The 24,856-nt window shown below is 43.7% G+C and overlaps 1 protein-coding gene across 1 annotated transcript in view; it reads left to right on the forward strand.

Moving 5' to 3' along the window:
* The window catches only part of agap1 (ArfGAP with GTPase domain, ankyrin repeat and PH domain 1), a 712,549-nt gene that overhangs the window by 453,994 nt on the left and 233,699 nt on the right, over positions 1-24,856 (forward strand). The window lies entirely within an intron of this gene.

A 24,856-nucleotide genomic window follows, 5' to 3' on the forward strand; every position in this document is an offset into this window, starting at 1 on the left:
GTCTGCAAACCCCATCCTGCCAGCACTTACCTCTGGCCTGGGTGATCCTTGATCCTGGGTGTTGTTCCCTCAGCAGCTACCTCCTCTCTTCAGTGACACTGCTGAGCAAAAGAGCTGTCGGTCAGTCTCGGTGAACGGGCCTTCTCACCTCTGGGGTCCTGATTCCATGGGAGGCATACAGGTGACCTCTCAACTGCCTGAGTGGTGCATAATAGAAGAAAGTCCACAGGGCATGCCTCTAACCAGCTCTCCAGCCCATGGCTGAGATCCCCAACACCTTCGTAAGATTTACTCAGAGCCTTAGTTAGACCACATTTAGGGGTAATGTGTCGAACCTGGCCTTCATGTTACTAAAAGTAATGGTGAATGTGGTCATGCATCTGGATATCCATTTTACTTATCAGTGAGTCCAAAGTAGGGATCACAGCAGTCATGATTCAGCATCTGGATTTAGTTAAAATTGGATGCTTAGTGATGTTTCATTCTTAGCCTATCACTGAGAATGTGTTCAAGGGAATGCATTGCTGTGCATGGAGATAATATGTGGGACCATTTGCACATATCAAATTCCTCCGTTGGATCAAGGAGACAGACACAATGTTTTACATTAGATTAACATAAACATGCCAGCAGTCATTGTAATTTTTTGTTTAAAAATGTGTGATGAGAAAATTAAAACTGCCTGAACTGGCTGGTGGGTTTGGATCATTGAGCCTTCTACCTCATTGCGGAAACCTCTACAGCCATCCTTTATTTGATTTAAAGAAGCAAGCACGATTCTAAATATTGATATTGGATTGAAAATAACCAGATCCCTGGTTATTTTCTGTTGTCCCACAGCGTACACACAGGACTCTAACTGAATAAATGATAAGTACGTCGTTCACATGACCTTGGTGATGTTGCCTACCCAATCCTCAAGTGCTAAGAAAAAGCCAAGCAAATCCTGGATGAAAAAGGTGGGTTTGATCAGCCTCTCTGGTCACATTCCTGAGTGATCCAGACTAATTCATGCCATGGAGCCTCTTTCCCCTCCTCACTCTATTTTCTTTGCGTGACCTGAAGATGGTATCATTCTGAGAAAGGATGTTCTAAGGAAATCCCTCCCTCCCTTCACCGACAGTTCGTGCTGTGTGTGTGTCAGCCACAGGTAGCCTATGTGATGCATCACCGATGGGCCTGATCTGTGTGAAGCCCTGCTCCCCACACCAACAGCAGTCATTGGACAGCAAGGGAAAAATCCAAAGGTTTTTCCATTCTCTCGCTTTGGGGCATTGAGCCAAGTTGTGGTGCCCCACAATTCCCACAGCCATAATTTTGGTAACAGAATTGTAAACCAAGGTGGACTCTCAATTTTATTACACAGAACACACACAAGTGGATCTTCCTCTCCTTCCCACTGTAATACAGCTCCAGTAAGAATGATTTACTTTGAAGAAAGGGAATTGTCATTTGCATCTCATTCCCTCTGATTTCCAGAATTTCAACCTTATTGGCAAAGGACATGAAGCTGAATAATAAACTCTGGACTTTGATGGCTATGAGTTATTCTGATTTGACAGTTAGTGTTCCTATCAGTGTAATACGTATCTCAGCAGTGTGCTGATATGATGTTAGACATCAAAAATGAGTGAGCAAAACTCCTGAAGGAATAAAGAACAAGGACATGGAGTAACATTCTATGGTTTCTGAAGTATGTTTCCAAAAGGTTTTATAATAAATATACATTTGTATACAGGAAATTCTTACAAACTCAACATTATCTTTTGGACGTAGAACCTGTCTTGAAAGTTGATGGCTTTCATCATGGTGGGCAGCCCTGTGTTAAACATCGCTTGTGCAGTTCAGGAACCCCATTCTGGCACGGTTGCTCTTTCTGCAGAGGATGGCAGTGGGCTGAGAAGGTGCACTGGCTTCTTTTTTCTCTGGGCCTTTTCAGCCAACTGAGCTTTCCTTTTCTGCTCGTCTCTTCCAACGTCCTTCCAAGCAGCCAGGCTCCAGAAGTCACAACTGTCAGTGACTGTATCCCAGTCACCCGTCTCACTGTCCGCAATCTTCATCTCTTGCTTGCAGGTGACCTTGTAGCTGAAGTCTGGGTGCCCAGGAGGGTTTGAACCACTGGGCAATTCAGTATACAAAAGGACTTTGTGTATATGGCCATCATCCATTCAATAAGTTGTCTGAGCCAGCACAGGCATCATCAAGTTATCAGTGAATGAACCTGATAGAATTAGCATGCTCCAAGACCTCTGAGTTGGTGACTTTGTCCTGTCAAGAAATGCTGAGGATATGTCTGAGAAAGCAGTGGCTGAAACTTTTCTCCTGCATATCATATATTGTCCAGATCTTACCAGGTGTGCAAAGAGGACACGGGCTTGGTAGACTCAGTTTGGTGTTCTCAGTCAGGTTGCTGTTCCACACTCTACTCAGCTTGGACATAACATCTGCAGCTATTGCAATGTAAGTATTGATTTCAGCATCGTAATATACTGTTAATCATTGTGGAGGGCGAATATTGTGAAGTTATCAACAAAAACGTAGTCGGAAAATTAAAGCAGTGGATTCCACTGAGATCAGTGGAAAGAAAAATCAAGTGGGGTGTTTATGATTGTAAGGAATCAGAGCAGGGGTAGTTTGTTAGTCCATCTATAAGATTATTACTGATTTGATTGTGGCCTTAACTCTATTTCTTACCTTTCGGCCATGCCCCCTCCCCAGTCTCTCATAACCCTTGACTCCTTTGTTGATCCAAAATCTGTCTAACACAGGCGGATATATACTCAATGACCCAGCCTCCACTGCTCTCTGTGAAGGAGAATTCCAAATGTTAATGACCCTCAGAGAAAAAAATTTCTCCTCTCTCTGCCTCAAATGAGAAAGCAGCAAGACAAACAGAATTAATCTTTCAAGTCCAATGTGACTGCTCTTCAGAATAAATGCTGACTTTGCTGGGATGCCCACATCCCATGAAAGAATAAAGACCTTACCAAAGAACTGTGAGACTACGTTTAGAGGATTGGTTTATAGTTGCCATATTCTAGAAAGGTTATTAAGTGTGATATATAATGTACAAGCTACATAAAGATTTTCTAAACTCTGAGAAAGCGCTGAGCATCACATCCCTCAAACTGTTCATTGCAACCATGTCCTCCCTTACCTTTATTTTCAATGAAACTGTTTATTGATGGACCTGTTGCCTTTTTGGTCCCTCATACGTGCTTGTGACATTCCCTGTGTCAAAGGATATTCTGGCAGAGTTGTAACCAGTTGTCATTGACACGCTGCCTCGCAGTCTGTCGGACATTAACTTCAAGCGGCTTCGAAGTCCTCTCACTTAAATCTCTATTGTGCTTAATTAGAGTGGACTGCTTGGCGTTCGTGACAGGTTTCATCACAGTGATGTTAGCTTCAAACCTGTCAGCACTTTTCCACTCTTACTTCCCATATGTTGAGAGTGCAGTGTTGTGGATAGTGTCTCGAGGTATGTTTTGTTTTGCTTCTGCATTCTGTGTGGGAGCGTCTGTTAAATGGAGTTGCAGAACTGTTTTGATCTGGCTAGGCAGCATAGCCAGTATTGATACAAGGATGGCATTCCTGCTTTGAATGAAAAAAAAATTCAAAGGTTTGCATCCTTACCCTGGTGCGCATTAGGGGAGGGATCTGTATCACAGTCTGCGCTGTGGTAGCTGTGTATGTTGAAAATGCTGTCCAGAGAGTCACCTCTGGTGATGATCAGGTCCAGCTGGTGCCAATGCCCTGATCTTGGATGTTTCCAAGACCTATTGGCAAGGTTTGTTCTGAAAGAATATGTCAGTTACTCAAAGCACACGGCACCAGCAAAACTCAAGTAGTCTCTGTGCTCCCAGGCTCCTCATAGAAGTGCTTTTTTACCTCTGTAGTGGAGCACAAAGTTGGAACATAGAAAGTCCTGAGGTTCACTGGCCTTTGTTTGAATTAAGAACATAAGAAATAGGAGCAGGAGAGGCCATCTAGCCCTTCGAGCCTGCCCCGCCATTCAATAAGATCATGGCTGATCTGTCGTGGCCCAGTTCCGCATTCCCGCCCTCTCCCCATAACCCTTAATCCCCTCTCTTATCAAAAACCCATCAACCCGCGTCTTAAAAATATTTAGCGAGGCAGCCTCCACCACTTCAACGAGCAGAGAATTCCAGAGATTCACCACCGTTTGAGTGAAGAAGTTCTTCCTCAACTTCCTCAGAACTTCCTCAACTTCCTTCGAACTTCCTCAGAAGTTTGAATTGAGAGGTGAAAGGGGAGAACACATTGTGAACCATTCAGTAGAGGGTTTCTATCATTGGGAATGGCGAGTTCATTACAATGAAGCCTACACCCTGCCCTCACCTTGTTTCTGGACTCTTACCCTCCCAGATGAATGTGTAATGTTTCTCTTTCAGGATGCACTTTGGTTGAGCTTGGACTCTTGTTGGGAAGCTCTGTCAGTGTTCTGTCTAACAGGTTGCACATGTTATTGACCACTGCAAGTAGTCTATCCATCCTTTGCACATGGTTCTGACGTTCAGGAGTTGACATCTTTCTTATTCTTTGTGTTATTTGTGTGTATTTGGTACAGTGGATCACATCTACTTGTTGAGCAGAGACTCAAAGCTCCAAGCACCCACCGAAGCAGATCAGCACCTATTGGTTAGGGGCTGCCCAACTTGAATTTGATGCTGACGGACAATGGGGCACATTGGACATCCCATCAGCAGAGCCAATTCCTAACTCTTTCACTACAACAGTCGAGTCAGGCTTATCACTCATAACTGCTGTTTACCTGTGTGGTGTCAAGCCTCTAAGTCTTCTCCAGGGTATGAGCCTGGACAACATATGTAGAGCCCCTGGGCTCCCCAAAGATCAGGAACTTGCTCAAAATCTCCCCAGTTGAGTCCAAAGGAATGCAAAGCACTACATTTGACACAAGCTTAGTTGTAGGAACTGCTGGAAGGGTGACATATTTTGGCATTGGGCCACCTTTGGGCTCCACTCCAGATTTTTGCCAGTGTTTCATTCTCCTGAGGTATCCACAAGGCAGTGGGATTATCTACCTGTAGCTGGTCAGGGGCATGTCCACAAGCCACCAGTCGTCCACATTGCACTTCTGACGGTCAGAGACCTCCTCCAAGTTCCTCCTTTAGCCTGTGCCCAATGAGGGACTCGGCTTACACATGTTGCCATTAGGAGGCCGGCAGAGAACCTGCTGATGGAGAGGCTGCGTACTGACAGGGAGAGACTTGCACATTTGACTGATTATTGTTTACTGCCAGCTAGTGTTTATAGGCTGAAAATGAGAAGCAAACTACACGCACACAAATGACTTGACACATCACATTGATCTGTTGGATGCAGAGATGGTAATAGAATGAAATGTATCAGGCATGTTTTGTGATGTTGCACTGCTTTTAATAAACTGACAGGAGATAAAGGCATGGAAATTGGATAGTGACACTTCTGTTTTTCGACAGTTAAATGGCTGCTTCAGGAACCAACATGGCTCGGAGCGAGCACACAATCGTTGAAGCCAGAAATCCACCCTGCCATGTTGGTGAAAGGCAAATTGACCCCCAGAGCCCTCATCTGAGGCATGTGTTCGGTCCTTTACCTATTCGAGGGTTTAATGCCTCACTAAGGGCAAACCTGCCTGTGTAATAGATGCAGGTTGTCCAGGGTAAAGCAGGTGCCCTTGGGGCACAGAAATTACTGAGACATTTCCACTGTTCAAATGACTTCTTATATCTGCATGTTGTGAAAAACCTTGGCATGGGTATGTAACTCCCACTGACAACTTTCAGTTTTGCTGTTGCCTGGCACAATGTCATTGCAAAGCCTAGCCACCAGGTAGCACTGCAGAGCAAGCTTCTGAAAAACACCTTGCATATTCCCACATACACACACACCCCCAGAGACACACTCACACTCATATACATACACACATACACCCACGCCCAGAGACACACTCTCACACTCACATACACACACTCTCACATCCACAACTCACACACACACACACACCCCCATGCCCAGACACACACACACACTCTGATACACACACACACACTCACGACCAGAGACAGATACTCACGTATACATGCGCACACACACACATACACACACACACACATTCTCTCTCACACATACATACTCACACAGACATTCTCACACACACTCTCACTCACTCAGTCACAGACACTCACATACATACTCTCACACACAGACATTCGCAACACACACTCACATTCGCAACACACACTCACATTCACAACACACACTCACGTATTCACAATACACACACAGGCACGCACATCCTCACACACACAGGCGTGCATATACAGGCATGCATACAGAGATACACATGCACACAGACACACACATGCAAACAGACACACACACCTGCATGCCCAGAGACACATGCACACACCACTGACACGCGAGCACACATGCACACCTGCACATGCAGGACTGATTATAGTAAAACTGTAACACCTCTGAAATGGGCCAGAGCTGTGACTAAATATTCATCCTGTCCTTAATTCTAGAGCACAATTCACAAATTTAAACATGTTTGCCAAGAGTATAACTCTTGTTTTGAAATTGCAGGAAAAACCACGAATGAACTGCTTAACTTGTGGCTGTGCAGTTTTCAACAGGACTAATTAATGTAAATTAGTGCAAGGTTTTGCTCAGTGTTATGGAAGTATATGAAGGGGTGGAGTAAGTTCAGACACATTATGCTGTCGATCATGGCTCAGTGATGACGTGTTGTGTCTGAGAGAAGCTTGTGTGCGTGTAATTTCACTGGAAAATCTCTGGGGACCACAGTTTGAGGATCATTGATCTTGGCTGGAACACCTGTGCAGTACTGAGGGAGTGCTGCAGTATCAGAAGTGCCATCTTTCTAATGAAACACAACCATAAGCAAACTGTTTGGCCCTTTCAAATGAGCAAACAGGATCTTATTTAACAATTTTAAAGAGGAGCAGGGGATTTCTTGGGCAATATCTGTTGATGAAACAACATTATTGAAAACAGATAATCTGTTCATTGCTATTTGTGAAGCTTGATATACGTAAATTAACTGGTATGTTTCCCACATTAAAACAGTGATTATGTTTAATGTAAATTCTCGATGTGAACATGAGGTTGTAAAAGATGCTATATAAATGCCAGTCTTTTTTACTTCCATCTATCTGTAGGGAAGTGCGACAAACAAAATAAATAAGCACATCGTCCAAAATATTCTAACCAGTGGAATAATCAGAAACATGTTCAGTTCAGTTGGGCAGCATGGTCGGTGCAGGCTTGGAGGGCCACAGGGCCTGTTCCTGTGCTGTAATTTTCTTTGCTCTTGTTCTTTATACATTAATGCAAAAATTGAGGTTGATTTATAACATTTTATTACACTTTTGTTGTGCAGAGTATAACGTCTGTTTTTCTGTGATTGTTGGAGTCTATGCTTCTAATTTCCAAATTTTCAAGTTTGTGTGTGTATGTGTATTATCTATTTGTGTAACCTGTGTCTGTGTGCGTACGTGTGTCTGCATGCGTGTGTGTGGATCTGCGTATCTGCATATGTGTGTATGTCGGCATGTGTGTGTGTGTGTACAGAATATTTGGGCAATTGTATATTGAAAGCGACAGGCTGGATGAATGAAAGATGTTGTACAGTCATTGGGGAAGCATGTGTGACTGTTCATAATTACTGAGTTAATAAAATGCAGATGTCATCCATCCTGTTTGTTGTCACTCTCGGGGTGACGGAAAAAGAGGTCCAGCCTTTCGTGCAAAGCCACGGGAATAGCAGAGCTGCCTGGTGATTGGGAAAAGTAATTGGGGACTGGTGATAGGTTTCCCTGAGCCAGCCTTGATTTACAAACGAGTTCCAGCAGTGGTGAGCTGAACTTCCTTTAAACAAAAGAAGTCTGAAGTGAGTGTAAACATTGGGAGAATGAATGCACACTGATTGTACCAGTTCTTTGATTGGAACAATGTCACTATCAGTTTGCTAATCGGGACGTGACAGGGAGCAGAATAGCGTGGTTAGATGGATGCAATTTCTTCTGATTTGCACACCCCTAAAGTATACTCTGTAACCTTGCCCAGCAGTTGTTGTTCAACTGTTATGAAGAAGCTGATCATTTACTTGTTGTGAATACATGTGTTTGCGTGCCATCTGAATATGTAGCTGGTTGAATATCTAATGGCATCCAAGACATTATTCAGCTTGACAGTGTCCCTCTGTTGGCATGCTAAGTTTCCACTTAATGTCCAAATATGTGCAAGTTAAAACGCAGAGTTACAGGGATAGGGCAGAGTTCTCTAGGTAAGATGCTCTTTCGGAGACCCGATGCAGACTCAATGGGCCAAATGGCCTCTTCCTGTACTGTAGGGATTCTATGCAAAATCACCATGCTGCGAATTCCATTATGTTAATAAAACAAAGGATAGATGTTAAGAAAGAGCAAGGGATATATTTGTATTTCGGCTGCACCTTTCATGACTTCAGGGCATCCCAAAGAACTTTACAACTGATGAAGTATTGTTGAAGTGTAGACACTGTTGTAATGTAGGAAACATGGTATACAATTCATGCACAGCAGGATCCCACATGTAGCAATATGATAATGACCAGATTATTTTGGTGATGTTGGTTGATCAGGGTACTGGAAAGAGAGGTCCTGTACTACTTTGAATACTGGTGCAAGATCTTCCATCTTTCCCCAAGAGGACAGGCAGGGCCTCAGTTTAACATTCTAGACAAAAGAAGACACCCCGACAGTGCAGCACTCTCTCAGCACTGACCCTCTGACAGTGCAGCACTCCCTCAATACTGACCCTCTGACAGTGCAGTACTCCCTGAGTACTGACCCTCTGACAGTGCAGCACGCCCTGAGTACTGACCCTCTGACAGTGCAGCAAGCCCTGAGTACTGACCCTCTGACAGTGCAGCACGCCCTCAGTACTGACCCTCTGACAATGCAGCACGCCCTCAGTACTGACCCTCTGACAGTGCAACACGCCCTCAGTACTGACCCTCTGACAGTGCAGCACTTCCTCAGTACTGCACTGAAGTATTGCCTGGGTTACGTGTATGTCTCTGGAATGGGGATCGGACGAATTTCTTCAGGCTTCTAATGAAGTTGATTCAACTACACAAAAGAGAAAGCACACTTAAAAATAATAGTTACATAAATGAGTTCAACCGCATTTTGATAAATTAACTAGCTTGCCTTTGTGGTTCAGTGTCATGACTCAACTCGATCTTGACATGTTTTTATCAGAAGATGGAAATTGGTCTAATGGGTGGAAAATGAACTCTTCATGCATTCAGAATGACAGTTTGGAGGGGAGACGAATCCTTCAACATTCCACCCCTAGGCTTTCCATAGGCAGCCACGGCTCAGGTCAGAGTGGAGATGGCTGGAAGGATCAGAACGAGTCTGTTGATTTGTCCTTAATTACTGCGCTATTAATATTATTGATTTCTGTTTGGCTAATGTTCTTAACAGTGACCTTTTGAGCTGTGATTCTTTCATCTCACCAGCAGATGTGATGCATTGTAATGTGTTAATGTTTATACCTTGTGGGTACAGTGTCCCAGTTTTGGGGGGGGTGGTGCTAAAGCAGTTTTGATCAGTACTAGATTTCTGTTGAGAGAGGATTTATTAAAAATCATGCAGTGGCTCCCCTGCTGAGTGAGGGCTTAGATGATAATTGAGGGACCTGTTGCAGAATGAAGCCATGGAAAAGTGCCAGACAATGCAACCCATTGAATCCAACTCCAGCATCAGTGGAGCTCTCTCCCTAACAGCACTGTGGGTGTACCTACACCACAGGAGCTGCAGCAATCCAAGAAGGCAGCTCACCACCACCTTTCAGGGAGAATTAGGGACAGGCAATGAGACTAGCCAGCAAATCTCTCATCCCCTGAATGAACAAAACAATGAAGTTGGCAATGTGAGGGAAATAGGAAAGTAAGAAAGGATGTTCTTTAGCTGTAATGATGTTGTTAGCATGGTTATGTTTCTACTCCAAGTTCATGCTCATCTCCCCATGAGCTCCTCTTCGAAGGTGCAGAGAGTGTGCTGTTAAAAATTTTGTATCGATTTTGCAGTAGAGGCTAGGAGATATTTCCATTAAAAGCAATTGGTGGAACTGATTGAACAGGAATCTACAATTGAAGTTACATTGCATAGCAGCTAAGGTCGAAGCTTTTTATTTCTAGAAGCTTCTTTTAAATGCCAAATGCTTTGGTGTTGAATTTCTATTGCAGACGTTTCCAGTATTATTTTTCTTTTTTTCATCTTAGATGATTGGCATGTCACCTTTCAATATTCTAGGTATAGAGTTCAAAGGAATCCAATATTTGAATCCGCTTTCCCTCCCCAAGCTACCAAACGTAGATTTTTAGCTGTATGTGTTTGGATCCTGTGGCATTCCCTAGTTTGTGGGGTGAATGGGAGGCCCCCACCTGGGAGTAAGCAGGGACGGCCTCACCCAGGGAGGGAGCGGGGAGGCCCTCGCCCAGGGAGGGAGTTTCAGTTGACGGAAGAGATCTCAAGAAGGTTGTTGAGTTTTAAGAGGTCATCAAGATGGAGGTATTGAGGCTTGGATGGAATTCAAACATGAGGATGAGAATTTGAAAATGAAGTATTGATAGTTTGGGAGCCTATACAGATTAGCAAGCACAAGACCAAATTGTAATTGAAGATTGATTTTCAACACACTTCCAGAATCTGGTGAAACAAATATTAACCCATGCCATGAGGCCCAAATCCCAGCCCTGTTTGTATTTATATTTCATTTTCCATGGGTTGCCACTTTTCACTTGTCCAACTGAGAGGGCATGGGATCCAAGGGCCTTTGGCCTTGTGGATCCAGAACTGGCTTGCCTGCAGAAGGCAGAGAGTGGTTGTGGATGAGTCTTTTTCTGAATGGAGGTCAGTCACCAGTGGAGAGCCCCAGGGATCTGTTCTAGGACCCTTGCTGTTTGTCATTTTCATAAATGACCTGGATGAGGAAGTGGAGGGATGGGTAAGTAAGTTTGCTGATGACATGAAGGTCGGTGGTGTTGTGGATGGTCTGGAAGGATGTCAAAAGTTGCAGCAGGACATAAATAGGAGAAGTGGCAGATGGACTTCAACGCGGATAAATGTGTAGTTGTCCATTTTGGCAGAACCAACGGGATGAACGAGTACACTATCAAGGGCAAGAGTCTTAGTAGTGTTGAAGAGCAGAAGGATCTTGGGGTCCGGGTCCACAGGACTCTTCAATCGGCCTCGCAGGTGAAGGAGGTGGTCAAGAAGGCGTATGGTGTACTGGCCTTCATTAATCGAGGGATTGAGTTTAGGAGTCGGGAGGTAATGCTGCAACTTTATAAGACCCTTGTCAGGCCTCATTTGGAGTACTGTGCGCAGTTCTGGTCGCCTCACTATAGGAAAGACGTAGAAGCTATTGAAAGGGTACAGAGGAGATTTACAAGGATGTTGCCTGAACTGGGAGGCATGCCTTATGAAGTTAGGTTGAGGGAGCTGGGACTCTTTTCCCTGGAGAGACGAAGGTTGAGAGGGGACCTGATAGAAGTTTATAAAATGTTGAGAGGAATAGATAGGGTGGATTCTCAGAGGCTATTTCCCCGGGTTGAAATGGTCGCTACGAGAGGACACAGATTTAAGGTGCGGGGAGGAAAGTACAGAAGTGATGTTAGGGGTAAGTTTTTCACTCAGAGGGTGGTGAGTGAATGGAATCGGCTGCCGTCAGTGGTGGTGGAGGCAAACTCGCTGGGGTCTTTTAAAAGACTTCTGGATGAGTATATGGGGTTTAATGGGATTGGGGGTTATAGATAGGTCTATAGATTGGTAGGTGTTGATGTGTTCGGCGCAACTCGTGGGCCGAAGGGCCTGTTTGTGCTGTAGTGTTCTATGTTCTATGTTCTAACTAAGGAAAAATACCACTCCTGGCAGTTGTATTGCCTCATTGGTGGAAGAGTCTTAAATCAGAATGTGCAAATGTTGCCAACAATTTGGGATCTTTGCAAATTAATGGCAACATTTATTTAAGATGATTTTGCTGGCATGCTTGACCCAACATTGTGGCAGGTGAGGCTCGGAGAATGGCATTCTACGTTGGCCTTGGGCTCAATCTTATAAGCCTCGGGCGGGCGTGCCAGTAAAATTCTGGCTGTGGAGTCTGTGATACGTAACTATGGGTCCACAAAGGCAACAACTTTTCACCAGGAAAATGTTAGAAGCTGTTATTAAAGAAGTTATAGCAGGTCACTTGGATAAGTTCAAGATAATCAAACAGAGCCACCATGGTTTTGTAAAAGGAAAATCGTGTTCATCCAATTTATTGGAATTTTTTGATGAAGTAATTAACATCTTGGCATATATAGAAGATTGGTTGGCTAATGGGAAACAGAAAGTGGGCATAAATGGGCCTTTTTCAGGTTGGCAGGGTGTAACAAGCTGTATGCCATCGGGATCAATGCTAGTGCCTCGACTGTTTACAATTTATATAAATGACTTAGAGGAAGGGATTGAAGGGCTGTTCGTCAAATTTGCTGATGACACAAAGATAGGTAGGAAAGTTAGTTATGAAGAGGGCATAAGGAGGCTACAAAAAGATATAGATAGGCTAAGTGATTGGGCAAAGATCTGACAATGGAGTATAATATGGGAAAATGTGACATTGTCCATTTTGGCAGAAAGAAAAATAATCTTATTATCTAACTGGTGAGAGGGTGCAGAGAGATCTGGGTGTCCTAGTGCATGAATCACAAAAGATTAATATACAGATACAACAAGTAATTGGGAAAGCTAATGTTATCATTTATTGTTAGGGAATTAAATACAAATATAGGAAGGTTGTGCTTCAGTTATGTAAGGCATTAGAGAGGCCACATTTAAAGTACTGTGTATCATATTGTTTGCCTTATTTAAGGAAGGATATAAACACATTGGAAGTAAGTTAGCACTTACCTTTTGGTGGATGATCTTCTGACCCTCACCATCTAAAATAAACACAAAGCAACAAAAAGGTTAATTACTATGCAGCAAAACGCACTTTTTGTATACAAAATAATAACAAAGGCCATTTTTACTGTAGTGTGAGTGTAAGAAGTTGATAAAGAAAGGAGGGATAGACTATGAAGCTAAACCAGCGCTAAATATAAAAAAGGACAGTAAGAGTTTTTGCAAATATATAAAGAGGAGGAGGCTGGCTAAAGTGAATGTTGGACCCTTAGAGGATGAGAGGGGGGATTTAGTGGTGGGTGATGAGGAAATGGCTGAAGCCTTAAATAAGTGTTTTGCCTCGGTCTTCACGGAGGAGGACGCGAATAGTTTGCCAGATATTAAAGATAGAAGGATGGTAGGAGTTGAGGGCCTGAATGCGATTACTGTCACTAGAGAGGTAGTGCTTGATCAACTAGCGGGACTGATGGTGGACAAGGCCCCAGGACCGGATGGAATGCATCCCAGGGTTCTGAAGGAAATGGCAGAGGTGATAGTAGACGCCTTAGTGATTATTTACCAAACTTCGCTGGATTCTGGGGAAGTGCCGGAAGATTGGAAAACGGCTAATGTTACGCCGCTGTTTAAAAAAGGTAGCAGGCAAAAGGCAGGGAATTATAGGCCGGTTAGTTTAACGTCTATTGTTGGAAAAATGCTGGAATCCGTCATCAAAGAAGAAATAGCGAGGCACCTAGAGAAGAATTGTTTGATAGAGCAGACGCAGCACGGATTCATTAAGGAGAAGTCATGTTTGACAAATTTATTGGAATTCTATGAGGATGTGACTAGTGCGGTAGACAGAGGGGAACCGGTGGATGTGGTGTTTCTCGATTTTCAGAAGGCGTTTGATAAGGTGCCGCACAAGAGATTGCTTCAGAAGGTTGGGGGCATGGAGTTGGGGATAAGGTGTTAGCGTGGATAGAGGATTGGCTGTCTAATAGGAGGCAGAGAGTTGGTAGCAGTGGGTGCTATTCTGATTGGCGGTTGGTAACTAGTGGAGTGCCGCAGGGATCTGTGCTGGGGCCTCAGCTATTTACCACTTATATAGATGATCTGGAGGAGGGGGCTGAGTGCAGCGTGTCAAAATTTGCTGATGACACAAAGATGAGTGGAAAAGCAAATTGTGCGGAGGGTGTGGAAAGCCTGCAGAGGGATCTAGATAGGCTGAGTGAGTGGGTGAGGACCTGGCAGATGGAGTACAATGTTAGCAAGTGTGAGGTTATCCACTTTGGCAGGAATAATAGTAAGAGGGATTACTATTTAAAGGGCGAAAAGCTGCAGCATGCTACGGTGCAGAGGGAGCTGGAGGTCCTTGTGCATGAGTCGCAAAATCCCAGTCTGCAGGTGCAGCAGGTGGTCAAGAAGGCGAATGGGATGCTGGCCTTTATAGCGAGGGGGATAGAATATAAAAGCAGGGAGGTCTTGCTGCAACTGTACAGGGTACTGGTGAGGCCACAGTTGGAGTACTGTGTGCAGTTTTGATCGCTGCACTTGCGCAAGGATATTTTGGCCTTGGAGGGAGTGCAGAGGAGGTTCACTAGGCTGATACCGGAGATGAGGGGGTTGGACTATGAAGAGAGACTAAATAGACTGGGTCTGTACTTGTTGGAGTTTAGAAGGATGAGGGGGGATCTTATAGAGACGTATAAGGTAATGAAGGGGATGGATAGAGTAGAGGTAGAGAGATTCTTCCCGCTCAGAAAGGACAGCAGGACTAGAGGGCACAGCCTCAAGATAAGGGGGGGGGTGCAGTTTAGAACGGAGTTGAGGAGGAACTTCTTCACTCAAAGGGTGGTGAATCTCTGGAATTCTCTGCCCATTGAAGTGGTGGAGGCTACCTCGCTAAATATATTTAAGACATGGGTAGATAGGTTTTTGGTTGGCAAGGGAATTAAGGGTTATGGGGAGAAAGTGGGAAAGTGGAACTGATCCACTTCAGATCAGCCATGATCTTATTGAATGGCGGGGCAGGCTCGAGGGGCTGGATGGCCTACTCCTGCTCCTACTTCTTATGTTCTTATTATGTTCTTATGGAAGCAGTTGACTGAAGGTTTACAAGAATAACATGAAAAGGGTTGTCATATGAGGAAAGGTTGGACAGGCTTGTACCTGCTAAAGAGTAAGAGGTGACTTGATTGAAGCATATAAGATTCCGAGACCAGATTTCCCTCCCCCCAAAGGGACATTAATGAACCATAGGTTCTTACATGGCCACCATTACTGACACTAGCTTTCAGTTCCAGATTTTATTCATTGTATATCGATAATATATTACAGGAATCTTAAATGCCACACAAATCAGAATTAGCTCAAAATCCAGGAATAGAAGGGGTAAAAATGTTTTCTTGTATAATTCCAGCATTTGAAAACAGAGGGAAATACATCAGAAAAAATGAAGGTGACTGATGGGTGTGAGTGCAACAGTGATATCTTCACAAATAACTGGAAATCCTGTGTGACAATCTAAACTTGAACCAGACAGAGTCAAAGAAAAGTAAAGAATCCTGAGGCAATATTTTGATTGCAGAAGTTTGGAGAAGGGCAGAGAGGGAACAGAATCCCAGATGAGACGCTCTCACTGGAAGGAAGCAGATCAGTAGGCACATATGGGTGCAGATTCGCAAAGGGACACAAACCAAGGAGTAAGCAGTAGAGTCGAGTGAATTGGCATCGACTGTGAGATGTGTTTGCAAACTGCAGGCAAATGTTATATAATCAGATGTCACGTGATCAAACCTTCAAAAACGCCAACAAAAGTTGGCAATCCTACAAGTGATGAGCAAGTGCAGTGTTTCAGTGCACATAATGAATTGCTTTTGGGATAAGGTAATTGGTATTAACCTTTGGACTGTCAGTGGAGTTAGGTTTTGAAGGTTTTCAATTTCCCAGTTGAATTTGTCTGTAGTGTTAATTGTTGAAAGTGGAAGTTGAACTTTATATCCTCGTCCCAGTTGACATGGGTTTCTGAAACAAGTTGTGAAAGGGGGGCTCCAATCAGTTCTCCACAACAGCCTGATAACATTAAGCGTAATGTTTTCTAATTTGAGCCTTTTAAATAAAAAAAGGTTTACTTTTGAAGAACTCGTTACTCTAAAGGAGTGCTGTGCCTTGGGCAACGTTTGTTGGCAGCAAAATTTATAATAATGGGATTCCGCTGCTAATCTTTTAGATTAGTGTAAATGATATATACTAGAGAATCTACCCATGGCACTGCACAACAGGGAGTCCACGCTGTAAAGTCTGTGTGGGCAATGAGGGGCTAATTAGATCAGGTCATGCAAATATAACTCAGTCTCCATTCTAGGCTCACACATATTGTGCTTATTTTTACCATCTTACATTTTAAATTTCTCTACCCCAAAATATAGGAATTGCCAATGTGGACTGGTCAAGACAAGTAATAGTTATGGGGAAGCAAGGTAAACACCTGGAAGAAAGGGCTAGAAGGATATGTCACTGCGGGGAGAACAATCGTGGGGCATAAATGCTAGCGTAGATTTGCTGAGCCGAATAGCCTTTTACTGTGCTGTTAATTGCAATTGCACTTTCTCACCAGTTGAGCACCTCCTGGAATTCTCAAGGTTTTAACTTCCTAACTCCTCCAATTTTAAAGAAGGCAGTTGAAGGAGATGCTTTGGCTAATCATTCTTCTTTATTCTTCCTGGGTTGGGGGAGTTGCTGGGCAAGGCCAGCATTTGTTGCCTACCTCAATTGCCCTTGAACTGAATGGCTTGTTTAGGCCATTGCAAAGGGCAGTAAAGAATCAACGGTCTTGGTCAGGAGTCACATATAGGTAAGGACAAGCAGACTCCCTTCCCTGAAGGACATAGTGAACCAGATGGATTATTATGATCATAGGTAATGGTCACTATTACTGAGGATTCAATTCCAGATTATTAATTGAATTTAAATTTCATCAGCTGCCATGGTGGGATCTGAACCCATGTCATAGGAGGATCATCTGGACACAAAATGTCAGCTCTTTTCTCTCCTTACAGATGCTGCCAGACCTGCTGAGATTTTCCAGCATTTTCTCTTTTGGTCATAGAAATCTAGAATTCCTACAGTGCAGAAGGAGGCCATTTGGCCCCTTGAGTCTGCGTCAATTCTGTTGAAGAGTGATTTACACAGGCCCTCTCCACTGCCCAGTCCCCATAACCTCACACATTTCTCAAGGCTAATCAATCTAATCTGTACACCTTGGGACACTATAGGGCAATTTAGCATGGCCAATCCACCAAATCTGCATGTCTTTGGACTATGGGAGGAAACCCACACAGACACAGGGAGAACGTGCAAACTCCATACAGCCACCTGAGGCCAGAATTGAACGCAGGTCCTTGGCGCTGTGAGGCAGCAGTGCTAACCACTGTACCACCATGCCCTCCAGTATGTTCACACCCATACATCTTGAAGCCTGCCTGAAAAGTCTTCATGTTAGGGCACTGTATGCTGACTTTTAGGACTGAGATGAGAAATCTCTTCACCCAGGGGTTTCTGAATCTTTGGAATTGTCACTCCCCAGAGAGCTATCCATGTCCTGTTATTAAGTGTACTCAAGGTTGAGATTGAGAAGTGTTTGAACTTGGAAAGGAATCGAGGGGTATTGTGAGTGTGCGGGAAGGTGAAGTTGAGGTTGAGTGTTCTCACGAAGGAGCAGAGTAAGTTTGAGGGGCCATACAGATTACAGCTCATCCTATTTCTCTGGGTATGTGTCCCATTTCTGGGTGATGGTACCTGCGGCCCTCTTTGCATCATCATCTAGCTGGCAGAACAGTGGATGACAATTTAATATAGAGCATCATAAGCATTCATGCAACATGCAGTGTTTGAGTTCCACCAGGTGTCACCTAATCTGTTGGGACAGGCCTTGTTTAGTGAATAGTTTGTGTTACCATACCATTCAAAGTGAGAAGGCAGTGCAAGTTTGAGTAGGCCCAAACTTTGTAAAGCGTACTTTAATCATCCAATGTTGTGTCTCTCTGATATAAGCCAAAACTGGTCCTACTTTTAAAAAAAAATCAAGCCACAGCAGCAATTGCCGACATTCAATGAGCAAGCACATAGAATTTCCAATCCATCTGGTTGTGATTATGTGGTAGTTGTACAGATGCAACTCATTACATTCCAGCAATGAGCCAAGGTGTAAACTTCATGCAGCAAATTGCGGTGAATGGGTGTGGCCTCAGTTGGAATCTTCCCTGAAGCCATCACATTCCTGTGGGTAAATCCGTGTAAGAAGTCTGACAACACCAGGTTTAAGTCCAACCAACTTATTTGATAGTAAACTCACAAGCTTTCGGGGTTTGCCCTTTGTCAGGTGAATGGAGAGTGAATGGAGGTGAATGGAGAGAATGGTAAATCCGTGACCAGAGCACGATGGGAAGTGGAAGCAGTTCTGGGAAAATTACAGCAAGTGCTGCAGCTTTGGGAAGTTCCTTTTCTTGGATAAAAGTAGAAGAAATGTGACTGAAGTTCAGTAAGATGCACAGATAGCAATAAGTGTCAAGCATTCTCTCAGAATTTGCCCAGTGGTGATGGTAGTAGCTGAATTGCGTTGATCTAATGTGTGAGGGAAGAGTTTTGTTTACTCAAACGCAATGGAAAATCAAAGGGCAACCCAGGCTTTCATGCAACAATGCCCTTAATAGGCATGGTTACAGTCTTGGCAGCCAATTAGTGGTAATGGAGTAGGTAGGTCTGTGCAAGGACAGGTCCAAATTAAGAAGATCCAAATAGCCAATTACTTTGCCAACCATTTCATTGTGTTACTCACTGTTGGAAAGGTGCCTAAGGAAAGGCAGAGGCTTGTTTCTTGGTGCAGCACAGTGCTTAGCACTGCTGCCTCACAGCGCTAGGAACTTGGGTTCAATTCCAGCCTTGAGTGACGTCTGTGTGGAATTTGCACATTCTCCTCGTGTCTGTGTGAGTTTCTTCCAGGTGTTCTGAGATGAGCACTGCATTAGAAACCAGCACTCACATTGGAATTGGTATTTTCGTGTGCCCCCCATCTCCATTTGACCTGAAAATTCAGCCACAAATGTCAATAACAGCAACTGTGGAAAAAAAATAAGTAGCAAACTTTTTCCCTCCTGACAGCGCTTGTCCTCAATTCCTTTTGTAACAGGTTTTCTTTTAGCATTCTCATGAGAACCTTGTTTAATCAATAAATAAATGATTCTACAGTGACAACAGTATTGAGATTGTCTGTTGAAATATTTAAGTTGCCTTTGAGTTGAGCTCCAATCAATGGTCTGAATGATGGTGTGACTAATTGATTTGCACAGCTGTGCTTTGGTAATCTTGGAAGAGTGCTAGCAGGTTCAGATTTAAATTTTTTTTAGCTTGCGGTTCTTTGTGAAGATTTTCATGAAAACAGAAATGTAAATCTGTCCCTAAACCAGATGGGCTAATACTGTGCCAGTTTGTAGCTCAGCTTGGTGCTTGATTTAAGGTTGTCCTACAAAACTCCCAGATTGAGCTTGGCAAGACACTTCTGAAGTGTCAGGGCCCTGGCAACTCAACATAGAAACTTCAAAAATCTGTCTCTTCTGACTATTTCCCAGTTATTTCCGACCCTCTGAGATTTTTCCCATTTCTCTACCAATTTTTTCCCGACTCTGTCCCAGTTCCTCCTGACTCCCAGTTTTTCCTGAGTCTCTCCATTTCTCTTGATATTCTCCCGGTTTAAGACAAAGGAAAGTACAGCACATGGATTGGAAATTCTATGTGCTTGCTCATCGAATGTCGGCAATTGCTGCTGTGGCTTGATTTTTTTTTAAAAGTAGTACCGGTTTTGGCTTATATCAGAGAGACACAACATTGGATGATTAAAGTATGCTTTACAAAGTTTGGGCCTACTCAAACTTGCACTGCCCTCCAAGCCTGTGCCGATCATGATGCCCTATCTAAATTTTTTAAAGATTGCCCTTACTCGGTCTGTATCCCTCTAACCCCTCTCTATTCCTGCACCCATCCAGATGCCTTGTAAATGTTGCTAGTGTGCCTGCTTCCACCACCTCTTCTGGCAGCGTGTCCTAGGCACCCACCACTCTCTGCATGAAAAACTTTCCCCACATATCTCTCTCAAACATTTCCCCCCTCAACTTGAACCTGTGCCCACTTGTAATTGACACTTCCACCCTGGGAAAAAGCCTCTGACTATCCACCCTGTTTATACCTCTCATGATTTTGTAGACGTCTATCAGGTCTCCCCTCAGCCTTTGTCTTTCCAGTGAAAATGATCCTAGTTTATTCAACCTCTCATAATCAACACCCTTAAAACCAGGTAACATTCTGGTGACCCTTCTTTGCACTCTCTCCAAAGCTTCCACGTCCTTCTGGTTTTGTGGTGACCAGAACTGCTTGCAGTATTCTGAATGTGGCCTAATCAAGGTTTTATATTCCTGCAACATGATTTCTTAACTTTTGCACTCAATGCCCCATGGGGCAGCACGGTGGAACAGGGGTTAGCACAGCTGCCTTACAGCGCCAGGGACCCAGATTCAATCCTGGCCTTGGGTGACCGTCTTTGTGGTGTTTGCATGTTCTCCCTGTGTCTGCATGAGTTTCCTCCAGGTGCTCCGGTTTCCTCCCACACTCCAAAGACATGCAGGTTAGGTGGATTGACCACGCTAGATTGATCTTTAGCATCAGAGGAATTAGCAAGCTATCTACATGGGGTTACGGGGTTAGAGTCTGGGTGAGATTGTTGTTGGTGCAGGCTCAATGGGCTAAATGGCCTCCTCCTGTACTGTAGGAATCCGTTGGATTCAGTGCCCTGGCTGATGAAGGCAAGCATGCCATATGCTGCCTTAATCACCTTGGCCATCTGTGTTGCTACTTTTAGGGGACTATGGACCTGCATGCCCAGATCGGTCTATGTTAATGTACCTGATATTCTGCCGTTTACAGTATAATTCACACCTAAATTTGATCCTCCAAAATGCATCACTTCACATTTGTCCGGATTAAACTCCATCTGCTACTTTTGTGTCCTAGTCTCCAATTGATCTATATCCTGTTGTATCCTCTGACAATCCCAGGCACCATCAGTAACACCACCAATCTTCATTTCATCCATAAATTTACTAATCAGACCACCCACAAGTTCTTCCTGATCATTTATATATACCACAAACAGCAGAGGTCCCAGTACTGATCCCTGCAGAACACCACTAGCTACAGATCTCCATTCTGAAAAACACCCTTCCACCAGTACTCTCTGTCTTCTATAACAATGCCAGTTCTGTCTCCATCTAACCAGCCCAACCCAAATCCATGTGATTTTGGTTTTCGTGCCAATCTGGCATGTGGGACCCTTCCCCTGACATTCTCCTGGATGATTGCATTGTTCTGCTGGCCCCCCCGCCCCCGCGCATGCCAGCACACCACCACCACTGTGCCCCCCCGCCCCATGCCCGCCTGCCCGCCCGCCTGCCCCCGCAACTGCTGGCTCCTCCTCCGATTTCCTAATTTCTTTCCAAATTCCTCCTGATCCTATCCCAGTTTCTTTCTACTTTCCTGTTTGCCACCAAACCCCACCCACGTACACCACACACACACACACACACACACACACACACACACACAAAAACCTTCCCAGATTCTAATTTTGCCTAAAGGTTGAACTCAAAGAAAGTCAAAATTGGGCTTTTAGTTTTATTAATGCATCTGCTTAAACACTGCCACAGCTGTACTGTGACCACAATGAAAATGATGAACCATGGTGTTTTACAAGTTCTAGAGTTTGGAACAATTGCTGCCTTTAATTTTAGGTAGCATGATAGGTCTGCAGCTAGGTGGCTCTGATGGCTGGATAACATGAAGTGATAGGGCACAGACTCTTCCTGCAGTTTTCCTGGGCATCTGATTTGTGACTCCAGCTTTACTGTAGGGGCTGCAAAGGGGGATTATGGTTTTCCAGAGTAAACTTGTTCCAGGGATGGTGGGACTGTCCTATGAAGAGAGTTTGGGGAAACTGGGCCTGTATTCTTTGAAGAATGAGATTGAAACTTGCAAAGCAGTTAAAGGGATAGATAGGATATATGTAGGTAAAATGTTTCCTCTGATTTGAGAGTCCAGAACCAGGGGACAATTTCAAATAAGGGGAAAGCCACTTAGGAATGAGACGAAGAGAAATTGTTTTACTCAGAGAATTGTGAATCTTTGGAAGCTCAGTCATTAAGTATGTTTAAAATAGAGATTGACAGATTTCTAAATGCCAATGATGTAAAGGGTTTTGGAGATAGAGTGGGGAGAAATAGTAGACAGGCCCAATGGGCTGAATGGCTTATGCCTGCTTCTACGTTTCATTAAAGCAAGTCACCTCCTACATGTCTGGATCGTGTTAGTGCACAAGACAAGATTAGAATTTGGTGAGTCTAAAAAACATTGCTTACTGCAGGAAAGGATTCAATAAAAACAACTGATCAATGGGATGTGAATGGCAACCGGTCTAACTGGAGCCATGGTTGCGTTATCCCTATGAAGTGCACTTATGGTGTCCAGAACACCACATTTATTTACCGCTGTTACGATAGTTATGTTTCACAGGAGTGTAACCAGTCAAAAATTTGACACGGTGATGCCTAAATATAAGTTTTATCAAGGAGGACCAGAAAGCTCAGATGTGTGGAGAGAATTCCAGCAGCCACTTGCGGTTCTTTGGGGCTCGAGTGCAGTCCACGAGATGTTGTGTTGACCGTTGATCGCGCTTGGAATTGCCATTTTCCACTGGTTTTCATCTGCATAGTTTTTTTGGACTGGTGTGACTGAAATGATTCGCACATAAAGCATGGGCAAGAGAAGTGAAGTGCATGCTGATTGCTCACAACATTGACTGAGAGAGCCGTGCACTCTGTCTGTGCCCAATCAAAGCGTATTTATTTTGTTTTTACCACTTGAAGTTGGTGACAGTTCTATTAATATATAAATGTTAAGCATTTCCTATTACTTGTTATGAAATATTCAGCATGTATTAAATGTATTTAATCTTACTCAAGGGTCAGGATTAGTGAGCAAGCCTGATCTCAGTCTTGTGGCCCACTGAGATGAAGGAGGGCTGCACTCACTAGCCTTGGTTGCCCAGCACTGAATTAAACACTCACATCTTCCAGCAAAGTCACTGGGTAGTGAGCATGAGGGGAGCCTCAGCTGCTGTGTTTTTGTTTTGCTGTAGTCAAAACACTGAAACCTCTTTGGATTTCACAAATGACGGCCGCCCTAGTTTCACTTTCCGTTCATTTATCACGCGTATTGTCCTTTTATTTCCTTTCACTTGACCCTTTCCTGATTGTCTGACAATCAGGCACTGTGGAGTAATGAACAATTCAAATAATTGAAGTGACTCTCAATTACCAGACCCAAGTGTATCCGGAGAAACTGGTATTTTCCTTTTTTAAGTACGGTCTTTGGAAGGCCCAGGGAACACTGTACACATTTAAATGCAGGCTGACGCAAGACTCAGGGAATACTATTCACATGAATGCTATGTATATAAGAGGTATGGCAACATAATGGTTATGTTACTGAGCTAGTAACCCAGAGATCTAGATTAATGATCTGAAGACATGAGTTCTAATCCCCCATGGCAGAATTTGGAATTTAAATTGAATTCCATCAACAAATGTGGAATAAAAGATAGTAAAGGTGAAAAAAGTAATGGTGATCATGAAACTATTGGATTATTATGAAAGACATACCTGATTATTAATGCCCTTTAGGGAAGGAAATCGGCCATCCTTGCTCAGTCTGACCTATGTGTGACTCCAGACCCACTGCAGTGTGGTTCGCTTTCAGCTAACCACTGCAATGACTTAACCACTGAATTATATTGATGGCCACCATCACCTCGAGGACAGTTAATAATAGTCTGCCTACGATGCTCACATCACGTGAATTGGAAGTATATTTTAACATCCTTAACTTGTATACAAATCTATGTAAATTCTGACCCAAGTGGAGTAGAGAGTTAGTTTAAGTTGGACTTCCAGATGTACTTGCTTGCCTTGTAATTTGCATTAATTAGACCCCGCCTCAGGGAAGTGGGGGGGGGGGGGGGGGGGAAACGGGGGGTTTAAATGGGAATACAGAAAGAGCACAACATTGATCTTTATTCTGCCACTAACACTTTCTGCTGTTTTGCTTTCAGACAGCACTGAGCTTTGTTCTGCTATTAATACCCACTCTGGACCAATGCTTTGTTCCTTCACCACTATCATTCTCACTCCTTTTGCCTTTTACTCCATGACATCTTTTAATGTAATCTCTTGCCCTCTAACCTATCCTTGACCTTCCCTTTTTGCTCCACCTGACCCTTGCCCTTTCTCAACAGCATAAAACACTTTACATTTCTTTCTCTCTTCATTTCCAAAGGGGAGTCATTGTGGGCTTGAACTTGAAACGTGGACGTTGTTTCGCTCTCCATTGAGCCAGACCTGCTGAGTTTTTCAAACACCTCCTGTTTTTATAATTGAAAAAACATATGTGCCTTTGCAATCTGTCGCCTTTAGACCTTCTGAAAGAACCTGTAGAAATATTCCAAACATAAAGTTAGACTTACATTTCTACATCTTTCATTACCTCTGGATGACCCAGAACACTTCACAGCCAATGACGTGATATTAAAGTGTAGGAAAGCCGATCTATCACATCAGGATCCCACAGGCGGCAATATGTTAATGACCAGATTATCTGTTCTTTAGTTGGTTGAAGGATAAAGATTTGACCAAGTGTATGAATCCTGTTGCTCCTCTTCAGAATAGTGCCACGGACAATTAACATCCATTTGGGAGAGCAGATGGTTTGATGTCTCATCTGAAAGCTGG

This window comes from Carcharhinus amblyrhynchos, chromosome 11, assembly GCF_965287045.1.
Source record: "Carcharhinus amblyrhynchos chromosome 11, sCarAmb.v2.hapA, whole genome shotgun sequence".
NCBI classification, from domain to species: domain Eukaryota; kingdom Metazoa; phylum Chordata; class Chondrichthyes; order Carcharhiniformes; family Carcharhinidae; genus Carcharhinus; species Carcharhinus amblyrhynchos.